Below are 23752 nucleotides of genomic sequence, written 5' to 3'. Positions count from 1 at the left end.
TGGGCCCGGTTTGTAGGATTATCTTTCGGTGCTGCCATTCAAGATACAGATCTAAAATGAGAAATACAGCTATTTATTGCAAACAATAATTCTGGTTAACTACAACGTGGGTCTTATATTTCTAGTTTAGGCCACAATTTAATCAGTTACTGAGATCTAGGAACACAGACAGGTTGTAAACAACAAACGGTTTGGTCAGATTATTTAAAACCAATGATCCCCAGTGAGGGAGAAACTCCAACATGACCTCCTGCAATTGAGAATTCATTAAAAGCAGTTAGCATTCAAGCAGGGTAGGTGAAATAGATTGCTTAAAGCAATTGAAGAAAGAGTGTTTGACATCCAGCTTCTGCCATTCCAAGCAGTAAAATTGACCGAACCCACAAAACAAAAGGTAGAATATAGACGATTCAAGAGTCACGCCTTGTATTTTTAAATTGTACTCCATCTCGAACATGATGGGTGTTGATGAATGGGTACTTGAGCTTATCTGACAAGAACAGCCTGGGAGCACTGATCTAAACCAGTTCATTTGGAGGTGAAAGTGAATCTGAGTGCACCTGAAATGTTTCGAGAGGCTAGTAGAGTTTGGAATCCAGGATTGGATTCACTCCAGCAACAGTGACAGATGGACAAAAAAGTTAATTACCAACCCTGGCTGGGTCCTGGTGTTTGTCTGGGTGTGTGAAGGTGAGACACTAGTCTCTTTCATTCTCTCAACAACTATTTCTGCCACTTTTACATGACTAATTACAACATCATGAATTGCTTCAGACAGAAAAATGTGTGTTGTTAAAAGATTACCACGTCTCAGCTTCAACCTTGGGCATTCGGAGCAGCGATAAATACTTTTGTCATCCAAAGCGAAAATAGAGATGGATGACATAACAGGTGGGTGCACTATCATGTCAAATACAATTTTCACAAAAATGCTTCATTTCGATGGTAAGTTTGGTTTAAACAAGTTATCTGATGCTTTATAAAAGGGGTGTAACATCATGACGGCCAGCTGAGATTGATTTGCTGTTGGTCCAGAAGCTACAAGGGCGGGACCTGGATACTGCGGCTCCACCAGACGATCATTACTGCTCAGACTCTGGCTCAAAATGCAAAGATGGCAGTATTTTGGCTTCATTTCAGTACAGTGGGAGGAAATTGAGATGCATGGTCCATCTTAATATACAGTCTTAGTGGGATGATGCAGTCTAGTTCTTCTAACAGACTAGTTCTTTTCAAGCATTTAATTTATCACTTACTGCACAAGAAACCTGGATAGCTGTGGTATTTTTTGTTTTTTCTCCGACTAAGTTTGGCTAACCTGGTGTTTTGTTTAAAGACTTGAACAATCATCTCACAGCTTATATTTCTTCCTGGATTTTAAAAGTCACCATGATGCGAGATTCAAGATTCAAGATTTCCTTTTACTGTCATAGTATTAAAACATATGTGTTATTGTTCAGTTAGGGTGCGTATTGCAGTGAGGAAGAAACTGTTCTTTAGTCTGTTTGTCCAAGATTTGTGTGACCTGTAGTGTTTTCCTAAAGGCAGGAATTATTTCCAAACCATTAACTTGGTGATGTCATCACGACAAAACTAGAGAAAGAGACCCAACTCGTACTAAACCTGAATTAATTCCCACTGATCAGACAGTAATAGCGCCTCTTAAACTTATTTCGATGCAGACCCAAATTTGAGAACGGCAGTTTTACCCAGAGGTCCTCATTATCATACACAAGCAATTAATTTGGGCCCTGAGTCGGTGTTGAGGAAACACTGAACAAAAGGCTAATGACACACACGCACACAGCACACGGCCATTAAAACAGGAAGCAGTTGGTTTTGACTGCTGCACCGAGATTCGACATCTGACCTTTCTGACAACCGCAGCCATTAGCCGAAACACGACCCCCGGCCATGTCAGACTAAAGTTACTGAAGTCAAACTGACAGAAGGCAGATCTGTGTTTGGAGAAACACACACACTACACGTTAAACGCAGTGGTAGTCACTGTACTCCGACCCTGAGCAGAGCTTCAAGTGCTGCTGCAGTTCCTCTCAGTTAGATGAATGTTTTTTCTTTTCAATGCTGTGTATTTATTTTTTTCATTTCATGTTCTTGAATAATATACTCCAGTATTATAAATGTCCGTCATGGAAAAACACGACTAACACAATGTCTTGATGGTAAATTTTCAAATTATGCATTCTATATGTTAATTTTTTAATCAAGCTTTATGTTGATTTGCTAAATCACCTTCATGGAGGGTTTCAATTTCACAGATTTCTCCCTCACACTCTCTAATTGAAACAATGTTTGTCCTTAATTCTGCCGTCAAAGTAAAAGGGATGCTCATGAAAATGTCAACTCCATTATTTTTACATTAAGCTTTAAACAACAGGATACAGATTTAGTTATAATGAGAAATATTTAGTGACTTTTTGATTCTCTCTCCCGTTGTGTTGTGAAAAATAATGATACTGATGCCTGTCTTGGCTCCCTCGGAGCAGCGATAGCAGTAGTTTCCATTTTTCAACAAAAAAAGAAAATCAGAAGGAAACCTTCTTATTCAGTGGCAGCTGAGAGCAGAGGAGTGGAAAGAAAATCAGAGTAGCAGCTGCTGCTGTACGTAAACAGATAAACAGAAAACATGGCAGGCTTCAGTGAGCCACAGAGCTCCACACACACACACACATACACACACACACACGGTCAAGGACTCAGATCCTAAAAGAAGATGCTTTGACGCGTGTGTTTGGAGTCAAATGAGGAAACAGGTGGCCTCTTGGTTATAGTGGCTGTTTAGAGTCAGAAACTGGCTAAAGCTGTGGTGCCTTTGGTGAAGTTTCTCAGAGTAGCTGAAGATAAAAAATACTTAATTACAACACATTTCACATCAACAGGCCTGTGTAACATTAAAAAAAATGGAATTGTACTAATGCTGCAATACCAATAAAAAGGCTCCTTTTTTGATACCTTACCTTGAAAACCTGAATGTAAATGAATACAAATACAAATATTCTCTCATTTCATCTACAAAACTGTGTTCAGACTCACAGGTAATAACAAAAAAACCTACATAGGTCTACTTTTTTCCCACACAGTAATGTGATCAGGAATCAATAAGGGAATCCATAAAGAATTGAAGTGATATGCAGAATTGATAATGGTATCAATAAGATCTTATCAATTCCTATCTTTAGTTTCCGATACTCTGTATGCACTGGACAGGTTTGATGCCCAGCCCTATATATTTAGATTATTAAAATTCACTGGTAGACTAACTGAAAAGATTCCTCTGAGATTTATAAACCATTTGCTGCAAAAAAAAAGGAGGAAATCTGCAAATATAATGCAGTAGATGCAAAAACATGTTTTTCTAAAAATTGTGTTATTTACTTTGCATGGGACTGCTCACATCAGAGTCCCATGAGAGAACTTGTCTAATGTCAGAAAGTGTGTTATTGTTGCACCACTTCTCCATCTCCCCAGTCAACAATCCAGCTCGTTGTCCCACTCTCTCTGTCTTTCTTTCCTTCTTAGTCCGTCACGTCTTCACTCCTCCGTCCCTCTCTCCCTCGGCGTCGTCTAAGAGGACGTTTTTATTCTGTCTGGATTACTTGTCCTAGTTGGCGCTGGGTGTGCTGGTGGGGAGAGAATTTATTTCCTCCGGTGGAGCCTTGATTTAAAGCGCTCAGGTCAACTGGATTCTGGGTCACTGTCTCCCCTGTCGTAACGAACCAGGGCAGAGGTAGACAGCAGACTGCATGTCGACAAAAGCAAGGTGTCGGGCTGCTGCAGGACGCCGCAGCTGGCCGGCTGCATGCAGAAACCGAGCCAAGAAGCATTAACAGTTTTTTGGTGGCTTTTGGTTTCTGTGCCCAAAAGTAATGAAATATTCCACAGTGATGAAAATGCATGAGCTCAACTCAAGCTCATAAACAGCCGCACTACATTAGCTTACGTCCACATAAGCTGTTTACTTGATGTCTGTAAATACTGAGACAGCAATCTTGCAGTAAATCTAGATTCCTCTGCCAGGAATATTCCTGCAGGGCCTACTGACCAATATATTAATCAAGGCTACACAACCCTGCTGGCCCCACAGTCATGCAAAGTCCACGTTATAATTCCTGTTAACCTAATTCATGGTTGTACTTGTCCCGCCTGACACAGCCAGGTCAGCACCGCACCAGGGCCAACAGTTCCACCATTGTTATCAAAGTCCAGCGACAAATCCTGCAGGGGAGGAAATGTTCTAACCAAGACTTTAGTTCCATTTAAAAACCTTTTACTTCAATTAATAGGGACAAGAGCTAAACATGGCTTTTTATCCAACATCTGAGAGTTCATACAACACATGCAAGGATCAACATGGTCTCACAGAAATCCGTGAAATAGCCACGGATTTCGCTTAACTCAAAATCCGTGGAATAGCCACGGATTCGCTCAAATTTCCGTGAAACTGACACGGATTTCGCTGCAATGCAAGTTAATGACATAGTCATATCCCGTGGCTATTCCAACATACAAAGTGATTATGTACATTCACTGAGTGAATATTTAGAAAATAAAACATATATTTCTCGCTACAAATGTGATCAAAATCCATTTTTATGCAGAAACTAAGTCAAAATATTGATTTTTCACTAAAAATGAGAGAACTGTCCGCCATGTTTTTTGTTCTGACCGCTGGGACCTTGAAAGTCACATGACTTGGAACAAACCAATAGCCACGGGATATGACTGTCATTAACTTGCATTGTAGCGAAATCCGTGTCAGTTTCACGGAAATTTGAACGATTCCGTGGCTATTTCACGGATTTCTGTGAGACCAGGTTGGCAAGGATCTAGTCAGGAGATAACAATGGTGAGAAAGTGTCATGGGGCGGAGTTCGAGTCCGTAGGTCCTTACAGGCCGTGCAGAGAGCACATAGGATCACCTACTGGTGGATCTCAATGAATAAGAATATCATAGAAAAGTTTATTTAGGTCAGTAATTCAATGCAAAAAAGTGGAAATAACACATTATATAGATCCATTACACATAAAATGAAACATTTTATGTCTTAATTTATTTAGTTTCTTCTAATGATAATGATTATAGCTAACATTTAATGAAGCCCTAAAATTCAGTGTCTCAAAAAAATGTAATATTACAACAGAGCAATTTTAAAAAAGTATGTTTCATATGTAAATGTTGGCTTTGAAAAGTATGTCCATCTACACTCAATACTTGATTGGGCTATGTGACTTGAACTACCGGAAATGGACAAATTTTGAGATGCACCTGTATGTCCAATAAACGTGAAGGTGTTGAAAGGATAGCTGGGTCTTTTGTCTCTTTTTAAAGATTGAGAGGGAGAGCAGATCAGATGTCTTGGCTTATTTAAAAAGACAGCATTAAGCAAAGTCATACGGTCGTTTTCTCACATTGTAAGGGCTCTATCACATCACCAAGTAGCAGTTTTGTACTGCGTTCCTACATTCATCTTATTCGGCAAATCCCAATAATACTACTTAATAATTTAAAGAATCTGCTTTGACGCTAGATCTGTAACTTGTTTGACGTCAATACATTTTCCCACTTTGCTTTTCAGCATGTTCTTGTTAAAATAAAACGCTTTTCCATCTCGTATTTGTTGTTTGGAGAGAGCGGAGGAAGCAGAACACAGAAAAATGATGCTAAATATACTTACAACTAAAAAGGCCCGAGCAAGCCAAGACATTCTGGCACGCCAGTTTCATTAAGTCCCACAACGCGACTGAATGTTTGTCAGCCCTGACTAAAGACACATGCAGGTGTCACCAGTCATTACTCAGGCAGGCATCCAATACTGCAGCTAATCGACTGCTTCAGTGACTGAACAGACCTTATGGTCACATGGCAGCTGAATCATGGAGGAACAAAATGTTTTAATGGTTTTAAAACTTCAGAAAGGGAGTTAAATTAGATTGTAATTGGAAAAAAATGACATATTTAAAACATCTCCATGGACAAACAATCTGCCCTGTCTGAAATACTGAGACATGCTGCGACAGCGTCATTGTTGTGGTGTGAATGAGAATGAAGCTGTACAATGAGGGAGAGCAAACTGCAACAAAAACACTTTGTATGCTCTCTGTAGGTTCTTGTGCATTCATATTGGATTCAGAGGTTGCATTTTTCCCTCCAGTTCTTACTTCAAACGGATTCATATTCGACTCACAATATTCCATCTGCCTAAAATGAAAATGATGTCAGGAAGGACAGAAACACCACCCAGAAAGCCACACAGCTTAAGCTCAACCAGTAACATTACATGTTTACATATGAGTAAGCATGTCGGTAATTGTCTTTGTTTAGCAGTGTAGTATAGTTCAACTTTTGTACTGCTCTTCAGAAAAGGTTTGACAGAAACCATCCTAAACTACAAATGCATTTTTGTGCTGCCTGTGGGAAGACAAATGCCAATTCTGTGAGCATATAGTAGGTGGGGTTGGCTGATAGATGGTATATATCATGCTACAGTAGAAATGTTTCCACCAGTAGAGATTTGGCAATACTGTTTCTGTCACTGTAGCTATTCTCTGTACTATACGTGGCTTTAATGATCTGGTGAACCGAGCTACCTGCAAGCATGGATGTACAATAAGAACTGGATGGGGCAGTGCCACTGAGGCTTGCAGCCAATTTTGCCCAGTGGCCACTCATGGTATGGCAGCCAAAAATAGCCTTTTACCCAGAGACCACAATAGTAAAATAGACATCTGTAAAACTTTTTGGAGGACAACTCGAACTGCAAGAACCGCAAATTATGACTCTTTCTATTGTGAATTTTTGATCGTTAAAAGGTTTTATGTTTGTAAAACTTTGCAGAGCTGAGAAAAGTGATTTAAACATCGGTGACATCATGATAATGCAAAGTCCATGGGCCCAGCAGGAACTTGTGGGCGGGCCAACGGGAGAGACACTACTGCAGATATTAAGTGGGCTGCATAACGCAGAAGTACACCAAGAAAACTTTATTAGCAAATGCACAAGGCAAGCAATTCTCATTGGAGTGAGTAGGCACCATCTTTGGGTGGGGTGTCCAGTTCTTATAATACATCCTGCCTGCAAGTGATTTAATTTGGACAGAGTGAAGTTGAAAATACAGAGCAGGAGAAGGCGTATTGTTAAACACTGACACTTGAAGGAATCTTAAATCTTTCATTTCGTAAGAATTTTAGTTTGACTGTTTTCAGTCTTTTGGTTCGAACTGGAGGGTTGTTTCATGTGAGGCCGTTGCTTTTGTTTGTAGCCTAAGAAAGTTCCAAATGAGAAAATAATGGGAATAGAAAGTAAGTAGTTCCTCACCACTAATTGTAAGTCTCTAAAAGTTACAGCAACAAAAACTAAACAAAAGGTTAAAGACTTGCATACTTTTCTTTGCTTAGTATAAAGCAAAGAAAAGTATGCAAATCATTTTACCACTAGATCTTCTATTTGTAGCAGAGACACAAACTATGTCAACTGGTGCAGAAACGTTGCAACATTACATATACAGAAACATTTTCCATCCCTGCACAGGCAGCCACAGTGTCATCAGCAGGTCAGAGAGAGGCTGAAGCCTCAGATTACCCAGCAGACAGTGTGTAAACTGAAGGATTTAAAGCACTCTTTCCGTACACCTCGTAAGCTTCTTGTTTATCTTTGCCAGTGTAGACTGAGGTTTCTCGTAGAAGCCTTTAAAATTGGTTCAACTTGTATGCTGAGCAGTGCTTGCATTTTAGCATGCAACGTACCAAAAGGAGATCAAAAGGGACATGAGTCTGAGATTTCACCTCAAAAACTAGACAACAAGTAAAACGAACGCTCAAAGCCAAGATGACCAAACAGATAATCGTCCTGTTACTATCAGTAGAGGCAAACCTGTCAAGTGAGGTGACATGTTGGTGATTCTCAGCCTCTTTCCCTCTCGAACCTTAACCTACGAGTGTTTTATTTCCAGGTTTTCTTCAAACGGGAGCTGCAATTTTTTTTTATGCAAGTCGCTGTAGCAAGAACTACTGAGATTACCAGCAATCTTCCTCCACAGCTCTCTGGCGAGAGGCAAATCATGCACAAAGTGACGGTTTCCTGCATAATGGTTTGATGAAGAGCAAGCGGGCCAATAAAAAGAGATAAAAACGATTCCCTGAGGAGTTTGCTTGCTGTCTTCTATATCACAGAAGACTCAGGAAATATACACATTTGAGAGGCAGAAACAGAGAATGGTTGCTCTTTTTAACTATTTATCAATTATGAAAATAGTTGCAGATTTCTGCCAATACACATCAATTAATGGACTAATCATTAAAGTGCCAAATGCATTTTTCTTCTTCATAAAACATTTGCAAGCATTTTTATATATTATGTCATGCATTGTTTTGGTTGTCAAAAGTGTCAAAACTTTGCTACTTTTACAATATAAAAGTGTGAAATGTTATGATCTTCGCATTCAATAGTATCAAAAGCTAAAAAACAGATCAATGACAACATTTTCAACCAAAGGCTGCACAGATTAAAAGAAAATCAACTGTGTGTTTTCTGTACCAGCACTGAATCCTTTTTGTGTTCTTAGAACCTTTTTTCTTTTTGCCATGGTATCAAAAGGGCTATGGAATATGTTTTTATACTAGTGTTAAATTGAAGTTTGATAATATTGGTATTGTGTGCAAAAACCAGCCTTTTAACCACATCTTTTAACATCTTGCATTACCTTGTCTCACAAGCCACATACCATATCTTGCACACACATTACATCATCTGTTCAACACGGACATTAAGACATAACGCAGACTTTTTCCATATACAGTAGAAGACCGATGTGCGAACTCCTGAACTATTGTGAACCTCCTTTGGCAGATAATTTAGCCAGAAATGCTGCAGGTTCCCTGTGTAAGCAGCTTAAGTCTTCTCATCTCGACTCGGTCATCTGTATTCCTCTCTTACAGTCCATTAGGGTAACTTTGAAGGAATAATTATTCACCTCTTCTCACCGGCAGGCACTCTGCAGTAAAGATTCATGCCATATCCCAAAAAAAAAAAGCCTTATTCTTCTTACTCTGCTTTGTTGTAATGCGAGTCTAAAGCCTCTATTTACTTGTCATCTCCGTTATTGTGTGATGGCTCCTTTTATTCCTTGAGATGCTTCTTTTTTTATAATAAATGCACAGCTTTTATTTCACCTGCCCAACACGAGCCTATTGCTTTCTGTTACATCAGCAGCAGAGGAGGTCTGATGTGGCTGCGAGACGACTACGTTTATAGCTTTCAAAAGCGATTCAGACCCTCCGCCCAGGGTTCCCAACCCTTCCTGAAGAGACACAACACTGATCTCCTTACTGCAAGCCAGCTTTGAATTGGACAACAATGTTGTTGGCTGCTTGTTTTCTGCAGATTTTCTTGCATAGATTGTTTTGCAAAAGGCCTCAATCACAGTGCAGGAAAAAATCTGGCCTGCAGCCACCGTGCACAACAGCAGCCCGTGTTTAAGGCCTGCTGTCCTGTCCAGGTCCTGGGTGGGGTTATTCGTCCATCTGCTCCACACTGACATGACCGATTCATGTTTATTTTAGACCAATCTGTCTGTTTATTTATAAAAGGGTTTGACCACAGCACGCCCTGGCCTCCAGGTTCCAGCTACCCCCCCTCTGCTGAAGTCATCCGGTTCACTCTATCTCACGCAAATTCAGGAATATCTTTTTGTTTTTTTATGTTCTTGAATTGTTCCTCCTACTCTTTTTTTTCCCCCTCTTTAGTCTCCTCTCTCTCGCTCTCCCTGTCTGGAGCGCTGTCCCACTGTTGAGTCATTTCACTGCCTAATGATGGTTTGAGTCCAAGGCTAAGACCCAGCCAGAGTAAACAAGGCTTAGACTCAGCCAGCCTGCAGTAAGTGTCACTTCTAATCCGCTACCAGACCAAGATGGGTGCACAGCGAGCCTGCACTGTCCCAGTAACTGCGTACTGAGCAACAGCTATACACGCCGAGTCTCATTTTACTACTAAAGAACAATGATCTGTCAGTGTTTGTTTGTTCCAGAGAAGCCAAGACAGACGAGAGAACAGCTGATCGCCATTATCTGTTGTTGCTCCCAGTTCAACAAAAAAAAGGATGTTTGAATAAAAAAGTGACCGTCGTCCGTCAACAAATACAGTGATTACTGAGGGTGCTTTCATATCTAATCTGTTTAGTTCTTTAAGATTAACTCCCATAAGGCCCATCTCAATTATTCTGGGTTGGAGTGAAATCTGCCAATGGTGTGAATCAAACAACCTAAACCACTTTTTTTTTTTAAAACAGGCAGGTATCTGTGTGGTTTGTTAGAGGTGAGAAAGCAAACAAGCACAGAACTTCATGACAGCAAATATGTAATTTTAGCAACACATTAAAAAAGCTGAACTACTAATAAATCCATTTGCTGATTGTAAAATCTGTTCAGGAAGCAATCTTATAATTGATCTGTATAATGCCGTGCCCATTAATGCAAATCATTTGGTAGCACAAGATAACACACACACACACACACACACACACACACACACACACACACGTCAACATGGTTATTTTCCTTGATTGTCATGTAACAGTTAGGAGAAATTGAAAAACTTTTAAGAGGTGACTTTTATTTTGGTGACTCCTTACGGTTCGAGGAGTCCTGTTTGTTATCCGGAAGAGCAATAATCTTCATCCTTCTTTTATTGTTGTGCCATTGCAAGTGAGTATGTTTATTTGTATTTGTATATCTGTTTAGGATGATTTAACATGTTGTAAGTTATATTTGACTTATGCACATGGTTAATATTGTCTGTATTATTTGTTTATTTTCAGTTTTACCTTTTCTTCACTAAAATCCTGACAAGTACTTCACACTGCCTGATCATTGGAGGAGATTTTTGGAGAGATGAGTTTAGCTGACTGTTTCATAACTCAGATGAGAACAGTACATTGATGTATAAGTCAAAAGCTGTTATAACTGCTGTGCTATCCGCCTCTATATATTTGTCAGTTAGAAGTGTGTGACAGCAATCCCACAGTAATATTTTCTTAATCATTACCGTGTTGCTAGTTAATCATTCATTTACAGTCTAATAATACTAATAATGTTCATAATCAGTTGTTTGAACATGTACAAATCTAAAGCATCAAAGTGCTACATTAACTCCTGTCAGTCACCAGAGTTTGATTTCCTCACATGCGTCCTGATGATGCAGGATGACAATCGCAAAACCTGTCCAACTTCATGTTTACTCTTCTTTGTTTGCTTGTTGAAAGTCAGTGTGAGCAGGAAGTAGACCAGAATTAAAATTCAACAATGTATCATTCTTTTCCCCCTTGGTCTGGACCAAAGAACGGACCTACAGCTGTGAAAGCACACTAAAGTAGCACACAAACTGCTACTTTAGTTCGAATCAGGGACAGTTAGTCCTAATATATGAGCACTTTCTTCATAAAGAAACTGTATTGAAGATCAGTTAAACTGCGGTATTGTTAGTGTGTAAGCAGAATGAAATCCAAACCCCAATGGTAGAAATCATGTACAACACTGTAAGTTGTTAGCCTGGCTAACACCAGACCAAATCTCATTGGAGATTAGGTCTGGACACCTACAATGTATTTCTCCGTAGAGGAGGTGTGGTTTACGATCCTCCGGAGCCGTTTATTGGACGCTTAGAATGTCTATCAAAGCGTCTGTAGGTAGCTCTTAGCCAATCAGATCAGTTATACCAGATGACGTAGTAGAGCAACAGAGATGGATGTTTGTTGTGTGTGTGTCTGTGAGAGAGTGTTGCTGCTGCTTTGCTTCTCCAGTTCTCGCTTTCTGCAAGATTATTTATTTTCACGCTTTATTCCCCCTCATGTCATTCAGCCACACACATCCACTGATTTTATGGGCAATAAACAAGCTGCTGCGGGTCTCTGGCGGCTCCGCTGTCCCCCGATTCGGAGCGAGATCACCGGCGGTGACCGGCGGTCTCACCGGCTCGGCGCAACGAGCCGCAGAAACCGCCCGTGCGGCGCTAATAGCCCCGCTACCGGTGATCTCGCTACGAGCCGGGGGACAGCGGAGCTGCTGAGAGACCTTTCGCCTTTCAACTTTCGCTCTAAACTATTTAAAACACCATCTACAGCTAAAGAGAGTTTCGCGTCCGCAGCAGCCATGTTGGATCCGGAAAGCTTCCAAGTGCCGAGTAGTACGCGTCATCGTCTCACCGTCCCTCCCCGCTCTGTGATTGGATCCCTAAAACAGGGCTAAGATAATCGCTTGGTTTCCAGACGGCCTGGAGGTTCGAAATCAAATTCGAGCGCGCAAGGCAGTCTGGGTATACCCAGGCTAGTAAGTTGTAGCAATGTGACTAACATCTTAACGGAACACAATATTATCTCTCTTTTTTGGGGAGTTCTATGCTTGCCTCATTCATCTCGACACCGATCCGCTAACCGGCTCAATATTGTCAAAGATTGAAACAATATTAAACAAATGTAAAGCCAGACGAGCAGGATTAGTGACACTCCTGTGTATATCAACAAACCTAGTGAGAAGACAGCATTTGACATTTCCAAATTATCTCCAGTTGTTTGAATTAATCGAGGAAACAACATAAAAGGTCAAATTAAAATAGTGGTTCTCAGTCAATACTGGGATCCAGATTGTTGCTGATTTTCTGCCAGATTATCTTTTCGATGTTTATTCAAATTTGGGTTTGCATCAATACGCTGTCACTTACTGTATAAAAGAAATGTACTGCTGCTCCAAATGCACAGATTGGTACTTTGTTTTCATAAATAAGAAAAGACAGGGGGAAAAAATGTCAGGGTTTAATTAAATCTACTTCAAGAAAATGTAGATTAGGTAGATTAAATTTATAATAGCATAAATCACATTAATTGCCTGAATAAAGACTACATGTCTACACATTGCTGTTAACTGATTCTAAACAAATAACCTATAACATGTGTCACATTGTCCCTTATCAAGACAATAGTTGCACATTCTTTCCTCTCTGTAGAATGAACAGACGCTTTTTCAGTCCCAGGGGAAAATTCACATAAAGCTTGGAGTCTATAGTTCAGCATTGAAGGAGTGGGCGTTTTCACATGCTATGTCCGCTGCAGCTGATGGTGAAATGTAAACAATAACAGAGATGGTGCACAGACAAACCTTTGCTATGAGCCGACCAAAGCAGATCCTTTCTAGTCTGCTCAGCTCACGAGACCCTTTGGCCCAGCTGTTAGCCAGAAAGCTAACAACATGCTTGCAAGATTCAAAGTCAGTAACATTGCACATAGTTCATAAACAGTAAAAACATTCAGCCATAACATAGTCAATATCAAGTTAAAAAGGGAATGAGATGGGAGACAATCATTTTTAAGAACACTTTTTATACTTTCCAGTCTCGGTTTCTGAGCTGTTACACCCCTACTGGATAACCACAGGATAAATACACCAGATCTATTTAATCTGAGTTCTTGCAGTAGTTCTTGATTAAATAGAAAACATGCTCAACAAAGCCGTAGGTCACATTTTAGGAAATCCTTTTAAAAGAGAAAGTAGAGCCACATTTAAAAAAAAGTTCTTCACTGAATTCTTTGCAACCTGTCAACGTGATCTTTAAGACATCCTGCTGACAAACAAACAGGACAGGAAAAAAACTTAACTTCCTTAGTGGAAGTAATTAGAAACCTGGCCTGAAACAGCAGGGACTTGAGTAGAAAACTGATCATGTCATTATATCAGAGCTGGTGCAACAGAAAGCCACATATCTGCAGCAGATCTGAGCTACCTGCTTCGTCTTTAGATGAATGCTGATCAGTTAATACTGCAGCATCATGTCTAGACACTAATACACCTTCACTTGCATTCAGTCTCGTCCTAAAAGTAAGCTTTCAGACAAACTTGTGCTCACTCATCACTATTTAAACAGATACAGCTGTTCCCACTTCGAAGGAACCCTGCACTTTAAAAAAATCAGAGCTGAAGGAGCATCAGTTCTCACCAGTTTAAAAAGCCTTAAAACCTTAATGGCAAAAAACATTAGTGGTTAACTGAGCATGGTATGCGTGTGAGCAGGAATGTGTGTGTGTGTGTGTGTGTGTGTGTGTGTGTGTGTATTGAGGGTTTTCTAAAGCACAGTCAAAAAAGGGCAAAAAATGACACTCGTGCACACACACCGGAGGCTTACAGAGAAGACACGACATACACCAAGGGCACAAACCACAGACTATATTGACTGACACACACACACACACACACACACACACACACAGCACTCAACTGCAGCCTTGGCACTACCAGGTACAACCAAGCACCAGAGTGTGCAGTCAATTTTAGACCAATGACTGTCGAGCGCAGACAGAGATGGAAGACAGAGCAAACCAGACATTAAAGGCCCATCTCAAACAGCAGAGAGAGAATTCATAAAAACTGCCTTCAAAAAGCATACAAGCACACACACACACTCACACACACATGCAGGGACTATTTCAACAACACTTTCAATGTTGGCTGAATTTCGCCTTTGAAGTTCAACAGCTGTGTTCGTCTAATCTAAGAGGCATTTTGCTCATCAGGAGAGCAGAATGAAAGCATGAATCTGTAGGGACTATTTTTAGACCGTCTGAAAGCCCTGTGTTTTTTTTTCACAAGAGTAGAAAAAATCATTTCATATTTCGATACATTATAAAAATAACTTGGATAAGACGGTGGAAAATCCATGCAAGATTTTTCAGGAGTAACCATGTGCTGAATACAAACTAGACCGAAGAGGCGTGCTCCTGTGCTTTCCACAACAATGTGAGGAAAAAACCTTCACAATGCCCCCCTGGGTCAAACGCCTTCCTGAACACAGGGTGCAGGCCACAAACCCTCTGAGCTCACTTCCTGTTCACAACACTTCAGTGACTCCGATTGGTGGGTCTGCGGCTATACACACACAGGCTGCATGAGATGTTGGGCTCTGACACAGAAACATGCAATAAGCTACAAAGACAACACAGGGTGAGAAAAGGGATGTAAAAACACAATGAGGTATTAAAAGGACATTTTATATGCATGAGAGCCTATAAAGACATGTGATTTACTGTTGATTTAGCTAAAATAACTCTGTGTCAGAATGCAGAAACATAGATTTATACAAGAGTGAACAACAGGTTGCTCCAAAATATAAACTTTAACCGTCTAGAGTCGCTGGTCACGCCAACATGATCACATCACATGACTTTTGTCATGACATAAAAACAAAGAAACGTCGAGCCCTGTTGTCAAACTACTGGCAGTTTTTGTTCAGTGATGATAGGCCAAGAAAAAACAACATAAGGTTGAATATATTGGGTAAAAAATATAGAACTAGATGTTCTCCTCTAATACGTTATATTTGCAAGCTGTGTTCACACGTGCAACATTTAAAAATCTTCATTGAGCATGATTCTGTATTTTTGAAAGTAAAAAAACAATTTCAAAATCTGTTTTTATGTTTTTTTGTATGTTTTTTCGTGTTCATAATGTTGATCCAGTAAGTCAAAGTGAAAAAGTAATTATTAGGTCATATAGGTGCTGAAACATATGATATCAACATGGCATGGTAAAGATTTTTAAGCTGTATTTACAGGCAGAAAGAAAAGGGTTAGAAAATGGACAATAGCCTAAAACTCCAATGGGTTTAATAAGATTAAAAAAACAGCTGTATTAAGCTTAAACATTTTGTTTCTGTTATAGTGTAATGAGGTTTGCAAACACTGTATGTCAATGTGTGAGGTCAAGCCAGAAAGTGGCAAAGCAAAACCCATTCATTCATTAGGAAGAGTTCAATGAGTAATGGGACGGGTGTGAGGAGTTGTGTGTAATGAGAGTTGTTTTACGTCTAACAGAGTAGCTTTAGGGATTTGATTAAAGATTGTTGTTGATAAATCATTTGGTGAATAATGTGGGGATATTGTGAAACATTCTCCAGAAACCTGAGGTGAAGGCTGCAAATGTCTAGTTGTGTCCGACCAACAGCCCAAAACCTGAAGATATTCACTTTACGATGATATGAAACAGAAACATGAAAGAAAAATAATTCTATTGATCTATATTCTATTCATAATTGATAGTAACAATAATTGCAGATTATTTTTCTGATTATCCAGTCTGTTGAGTGATTGTATAAGCTCTAAATTTTATTACAGGGACTTGGTGATGTCCCTTATTTGCTTTATTTTATGACTGATGATCCTAGAAAGTTTTGACTTGGTTTCATGTTGCTTTTACAGTAATTGGTCAGCAGTGCTAGCCTGCAGCATCGCCAGACTAATTAAAATATGCATATTAGTCTGAAACCTCTAAGTTCATTTTTGATTTCGAGTGGGCCTCATCAACGGGTGCAGACCAAAACGCCTCTGGATACACCGAAAGCCAGTCGGCAGCCAGATGTGTGACAAATGTTAAGCGAAACAGGCAAGTTGGAGTGATGATTAATCGATGATCTGATCAGTCATTGTAGATAAACAGCTGGGATTGAAATCTGTCTGAATGGGAGAAGGATCAGACATATCTGCCAGAGCAAAATAAAACTCGCACACAGCCGATTCGTCTGGTTTCCAGGCAACAAATCTGCACATTAAAATCCACTAAGGCTGAACTCCATAATTCACTTTCCCGAGCGAGACCACTCAAATTATCTAATTTCAGTCTTATATTGACTTATCTGTTTGAGATATAACATTGTACTTCTATACACTTTAGATAAGTTATAAATGCTGGAATGATTAAGTCAAGATAACAAGAGGACTGTCTGGAGCCATTAAGGAACCGCTTAATTCTTCAATTCATCTGAAAACTTAAAAATAATCAAATGTGGAGTTAGGTGGTTTTAACTGGAGAGTGAGCGTCTGCAAATTAAGAGCCACACAAGCGAGGAGCGCTGATGGATTGGGATGACATGATGCTAAAGCTCTTCTCTACAAAACGATGATGTTTGTGGTTTTATCCTCTCAGCGAGGGGTCACACGGGGGATTCAGAATCAAATATCCCAGCATGCATCAGCAGGGGATCCGCCATTAAGTTCTCTGATCACTTAAGTTACAAAAGCCAGAAAACAAAATCTGAAGAGTAGGATTAATTTCCGTGCCCACCAGTTTCAATTTGGTGTCCCTTTGTCTGCAACTAAAACAAGATTATTTTGTGTAACCAACCAATAACTCTGAAGCCAAACATACATATTTAAAATTCAAATTCCAGGAAGGGACAGATTTAACAGGTGTGTATTTTTTGATGAGCTTGATTACTAAATGGTCTAGAGATGGGGCGGCAGACTTTAAGGCCCCCTAAGTAGCCTTGATAGCTGCCCTGAGATTTGCCTGTCTCAGTATTAAGACCGCAGATTAGCAGACAGCGCCTGGTTGGGAGCTGTAATCAGAACGTTGATCTAGTATAATCGCTTTTCGATAGTAATCAAGCTCACTGGTTTCAGGCGCAGCTCAGGGAAGACATCTTAAGCAGCAGGAGGTCAAGGAACAGATTTCCAATTCAAACATGAGACTTCCTGTGAGGACTGGAGACAAAAAAAAGGAAATTCTATTTTATTTAAGCAGAAATGTCATTAAACAACTTATGTGCTGGTTCTGCGTTGACTTGCTTTGATGTCAGTCACAGGCGGCGCCCGGCTCCGCTCCCGAGTCGTATCTAAGGATGAAGTGAAGCCGGTGTCTCTCAGTGTGCCTCCTGCGCTGCTTCTGTTTCAATATTTTATGAGCAACAGCCAAATCACCGTGTCGGAATAATTAAACATCAGTTAGGGTACAAAACTACAGAGAAAATATTACGGAGGCAGCTCATCAGTGCAGGGGAAGTACTGGAGGAGAGCAGCGGGGCTCCTCAGAGATCTGAGACGGCTCACTCAGACACTCAGAGGAATCTAATTTTGCCATTACACTATATACAGCCTAATGATTTATTGTCTGGAATATCAGAGGAACTGTCGGCTGTAATGTGGAGGGAGGCAACGCTAATGTGTCAGAACAGTAATGGAAAGGAAGCATAGCAATATTTGTTGGGTTTTTTGTGATAGGTGTTGCAAAGTATGAAACATAGATGCATCATTCTTCCAATGATCAGGTTGACAATGTGCAACTACATTTGCAAATCAGGCTGATGTCAAGTAACACAAATAGCAGAAGCAGATGAATCAGTGTGCAGATTTGGAATTAAAACAAGGGCTGTCGAACGTTTTATAACCTTGACAGACTTTAGAATAAGAAAACTTATGTGGGCCTGGGCCACCGCAGGCTACAGTTTGCAAATTACAGTTTGTGAGTTCAGCCCCGAAACTGTCCGCCATAAGCAGATTGACATGTAACACTATGGTGAGCAGAAATTAAATGGCAGAGCTGGAGGACCCGCCTACAGGTTTCTGATCAGCTACAACACAACAGAAAGAGAGGTGTGTTTATGACAGGTGTGATGGTGTGTGTGTGCTGTTCCAACACTGAATAAAAACATGTCCAACATGCAAATACCCACCTAACCTAAACCAATCTAACTCATGCGTCTGCACTTATCCTGCAACACAGAACATGTCGATCACCAGGACGAGGAAAAAACAAACCTGTGACCAACTTCTTTTCCTCGCTTGTTTCAAGCTGCCTTTTAAACAGTGATTCTAAGAGAAAGGAAGGTTTATCGTCTTTAAAATTAGTTTCAGTAGTAGACAACAGTAGACCTTTAGCCCTATTTTCTCATACTACTGTGCAATATATATGCAAAAATGCTCACAATATTACATTATATCCGCCATATCATGTGGTTTTTAAGCTCTATTTTTATTGTTGATATTGTTCTATACTTGTATTTTCTCCCCTTTGTTCATTTTATATTATAAAATATATATTTTTTACACTACCCTAGTTTATAATAATGTATTTCATTCATGGACACCTTACACATCACTCAAGGTCACCTTACAGAGACAGCAGAAAACTAAATAAAAACAAGAACAAAACTCGAACTGATGCTTTTTCTGCCTATTCACTTGAGATGCAATTTCCCCATCGTGGGGTGATAAAGGTTTATCTTTATCCATTATTTCATTTGTTTATTCAGTGGTATGTAGGTAATTAGCTCTTTCAAGAGTTATATTTATTTAAACATAAACATATCTATATAAGTAGTTACCTGCCGTTGTGTTGATTTGCCCTCTTATGCACACAAAAAAGAGCCTCTAATAGTTCGAACTAATGTGTTTTTTTTAAATATTTAAAGATCATTGTTGGCACTAACCCAAACCCATCTTGAATGTTCTTCCTCTCTGAAGGAGGTCAATTGCCTCCCTGCCAAACCAGTTTTTGTTCGGTTTTTGAAATTTCACCAAGTTTTCCTGCTACCTACGACATGTGCTGATGTAAACCTGCGCTATGCTTTGCCTCGCCTCTGCACTGTGCCCTGCAGCTCTTCCTGCTGCTTATCATGTGTAGAGACCATGAAAACCCCTGCAGCTTCAGGGTGAAGACGTCAACTATGAACAGCAACGTCCAACCTCTGAAATGACTTGTTTTCATGTGTCTTCTTTGCAGTGTCAGACTTTCACTTGTGAGCATCACATGTCAAAGCAGAAATAAACCTCTAACGGTCGATTTCAGCCCTAAGCATGGTGCATACAGCACAAGGATAATACAACTTAACATTACAGTCTGGATGCATGTTTGTGATACAGACCTGCAGGTTATTTTGCATGTTTACATGCACAGACACACCACTGTATGTACAGTACGTGTGTGTGCATGTAGGCAGATTGTACCGTCTCTCTCTCTCTCTCTCTCTCTCTCTCTCTCTTTCTCTCCGACAGGCCGTCTCTAACATGAGCTGACAGCCGGTGCAGCTGCTGAGAGGAACAGCAGGAGAAAGCGCTCAGGACGTCTCCACGCATCAAACATTTAAAAGGCCAACACTGCCAGGCAGCGATACCGTCTACCTTAACAAAGTGTACATCTGGCACAAAGTGACACTAACAAAGTGAGGATGTTTTCAGTCTTTAGTGTGCAAACATGAGGCAGTGACACGAGAGATGACTATGATGTCATCATGGTACCAAAGGACCTCATAGATGATTAATGCAGGGCTCTCTTAGTCGTAAGTCGAGTAATCGGCCCTTTTGGTCTTAGACGACTATGATTTCTTTCGTCAATTTAAAAGCTTTTTTCAGGCTAAATTAGTTATTTTTTAAGAATCTTCCACGAGCATTTCTCTAGTAATACAAGGTTTTGCGTAGGAAATTGAGATAAAGCAAACTAGTCAACAAAATCATGAGTGTTAGTCAACTAAGAAGTTTCTTTAAACGAGGACAGCCCTATTGAACTGTACAACTGATGTGATTGGTTATCAGAAAATAAAACAACAACCATTTTGATAATTATAATCATCTTAAGTCATTTACACATGAAGAATTCCTCACTCTTCTCTGTTTTATATCATCATAAATCAAACATGTTTCGGTTTTATTTACTCTTGGTCTGACAAAACAAGACTTTAAATATTTTACTTTGTGCTAAAAAATGTCACGGACAATTTTCAGCTTTTCAGCATTTATAGACTGAACGATTAATCAAGAAAATGATCAGCAGATTAATGGATAATCAAATGAATTGTTAGGTGAAGCCCTTCAAGCAAATTGCTGGTTCAAGCTCCTCAAATGGGAGGATTTTCTGTCGTTATTTAACCAGAAATCGAATATCTTGTTTGGTCAATTGGTCGAATGATAAGCAGTTATAGATGGGACCATATACGATTTTTACCCCAGATCTCAATTAAAAACAGTAAGTTGATTGTGGTGTATTGCCACATAATTGTTATATCTTCATATGAGTAATTCGAAAAGCTGTCTAGCTCACTAATGTACAGTCCTATACTGATTTATTTTTAATTACCACAGAGCGATCTCTGTCTTTCCAGCCATAAATAGCAATAAAATAGCTTGGATGTTGTACAAACATTATGCATCCCAAACTAAAAAAACAAAAAAAACTGTGTGCCCTTATCTACTATGCAATACAAATATTTGTTTCTTAACTACATGTAAGGTAACGTGACTGCTTTGGAGGCTTTTTAAGAGCATATTTCGATCATTATCGGGAAAATATCGCGAAACGCAATTCATTTGGTCCGGTTAACCATGGCATGAAATTTACAAATTGACTTATTATAATCAAAAAATGTATCGATATGCGAATCGAGAGTGAAAATAAAAGTTAGCAGCCTCCTACAAGCCTATTTCAGGTGGGCTACTTAAACCTCTGAAGTCCAGGAGATTTTGGTTCAAATTTGTCAACTTCCTATGTATTCTGTCTCTGTTTAGCATCTTCCAGTCTGTCCTTACATCACATGCATGGCTCCTTTTTCTCCACACAAACTTGGCTGTCAGTCAGATTTTTCATTTTATTTTAATTAACAAAGTATAAAGCTGCCAGGAACCAAAAATACAAACAAAAGACACAGGTATCTATGGAAATGTACCTTCTTTTTTTTTTTTTTTTACCATTTATACACACAAAAACAGCAGAAAAAATAATAAATAATAAAACTGCAAAACAGTCTATTTTGCATATGAATTAAAAATAGTAATAGTTTTCATTGTATAAAGAAAATTCACATTTTATAAATGGTCTAGAACTGGGGTAGGCAACCTGCGGCTCTGGAGCCACATGTGGCTCTTCAGGCCATCTGCAGTGGCTCCCTGTGGCTGTTACCAAAAAAAAATTATTATACCAAATGAAATTTATTTTCTATTCTCTTTACATTTAAATTTTCATTGATGTTGATGTAGGCCCAAATCAGCTGTATTCCTGAATTATAAAAATGTGTTGCTTATATACGGCATTACATTTTATGTTATTTTTACATTTTAGTCAACTAAAATGTGCACCATAGAGTAATAAAGTCTAAGGCTCGGCATCTTAACCTCTGAATTTTGCCAACATCAAGTCTAGTTTTGAGTTTTTCCTTCAATTCCAAATCTCCTGAGATATTTTTGGTGTCCAGCCTCTCATTCACACTTGGGTCCTGGCTGCCTTCTAACAAAATCATACTAATAAATGCTCATTATTGTTTATTGTTTATTGTTAAAAGGATCCCCACTAGCTGTCACTAAAATGAGACGAGCTAGTCTTCCTGGGGTCAAAAAAATAGTAATAATCTAACAATGATAATGTAAAAATAATGAAACACTGTAGACATCATTAAAAAATCATCAGAAATTATTCAAATAAGTTATTAAATTCGCAAGTATTACATTCATTATTACATTCATACAGTCCATTCCCTACTCACAAATCTAAATAGTGCATTCTTAAATGGTACTTGAAAGATATTTTGCTTCTCAGCTTATGTATATTCAGAACATTATGACCTATTAGTATTATGGGGAGGTTCATTTAGAGTTAGTAGGCTGTTTCAGTAGGCTCAAAATGAGGTATGTGGCTCGATTATGATATTTTTCTCTTTTTTTGGCCAACAATAGCACTTTAGTTAGTAGAAACATTAATGAGAATGTTAGAAACATAAATGGCACACTGTGAAAGCTCCTATGATTGCAACTGTCTTTCTCAGCTTGTCTACATCTCATATAATAATAAAGTTATTACTGTAAATAAAACATGTGTATTTTCAATAAATAGATGGACTCCAGAGGGTTAACTAAATGAATTGCAGGTGTGCACACAATCTATGTTTGCATTCAAAAGTTTACAAAACATGAACATGAAGAGCCTTTGGTGAGCTCTCCTCACTTCTGCAAAGTGAACCATAAAGTAGCAGCACTTCCATAAAGTAAACCTCTGCAGCCTTTTCAAACTGTGTCCAAACTATCCGCTGCAGAGATATCGGCAGTGTGGAAAAGCCATGTGTGTAACATTACAGCGGTGTAATGGACACATCCCGGGGAGGATGTTGAAGCCGCTCTGCTAATCTCAAACCGTGTCGCTGAAGCCACAGCGGCGGAAACGACGGTTATTCACCGGTTTAATCACACGTTACTGAGGCGTTTAGTGACCCTCGAAAGGCGGTAAAGTGAGCCAGCTAAAACTGCTCCAAGAAGAGCCAAGCAGGAGTCGGACATGCCTCTCCTCCTCCAGCCTGCCGCTTCCTCCTCCTCTACTGAGAAAAATCCCCTTCTTCTTCTTCTTCCCCCCCCCCCCTCGTTTAGTTGCGACTCAACCTAAAAATGAAAAAAGAAAAAAAAAAACTAAATGAGTGCACTCACCTCACTCTGGGTCGAGATGTTCACATGGACAGGAGGGGGAAAGCGGAGAACCGGCTGAGATATCCTGGAGGTTTAAACTTGTCCCGTTAGTAAAGACACAGCAGGGCTGAGGAGAAAAGCTCTCAGTGTGTGTGACTCTGTGTGAGTGTGTGTCTGCAGAGTCTCTCTCTCTCTCTCTCTCTCTCTCTCTCTCTCCTACACCAAGTCACTCCTGGAGGGCGGGGCTGAGAGGGAGGAGGAGACTGAAGAGCACTGTGTGTGTGTGTGTGTGAGTGTGTGTGTGTGTGTGTGTGTGTATGGCAGGAGTGCACAAAGTGGGGCCCCCCCTGAGACCGCCAGGGGCCTCCAACATCCCCACGAAGAGAAGTTTTACTTTTATTTGGATGAGATTTAATTCTTATGAGATTCATTTTTTTATTTCACTTAAAGGAACAGTTCAACATCATGGGAAGCTGGTGGCCTAGAGGTTAGAGCAGGGATGGGCAACTTAAATGCTGCAGGGGGCCACAATTTTTCATCGA

General features: G+C 39.7%; 1 protein-coding gene across 1 annotated transcript in view; it reads right to left on the bottom strand.

Annotated features, from left to right (window-relative positions):
• ppp1r16b (protein phosphatase 1, regulatory subunit 16B) overlaps positions 1 to 23479 on the bottom strand; it is a 124063-nt gene extending 100584 nt beyond the window's left edge. The window contains exon 1 of the mRNA XM_059329733.1: positions 23232 to 23479. The gene's annotated coding sequence lies outside the window, so the exon portion shown is untranslated. The remainder of the gene's footprint in view (positions 1 to 23231) is intronic.
• Positions 23480 to 23752: the final 273 nt, after the last annotated feature.

The sequence above is a fragment of the Centropristis striata genome, chromosome 3, assembly GCF_030273125.1.
Source record: "Centropristis striata isolate RG_2023a ecotype Rhode Island chromosome 3, C.striata_1.0, whole genome shotgun sequence".
Lineage (NCBI taxonomy): Eukaryota > Metazoa > Chordata > Actinopteri > Perciformes > Serranidae > Centropristis > Centropristis striata.
Note: the sequence above shows the minus strand (reverse complement) of the source record. Positions and strands in the feature narration are given on the sequence as shown.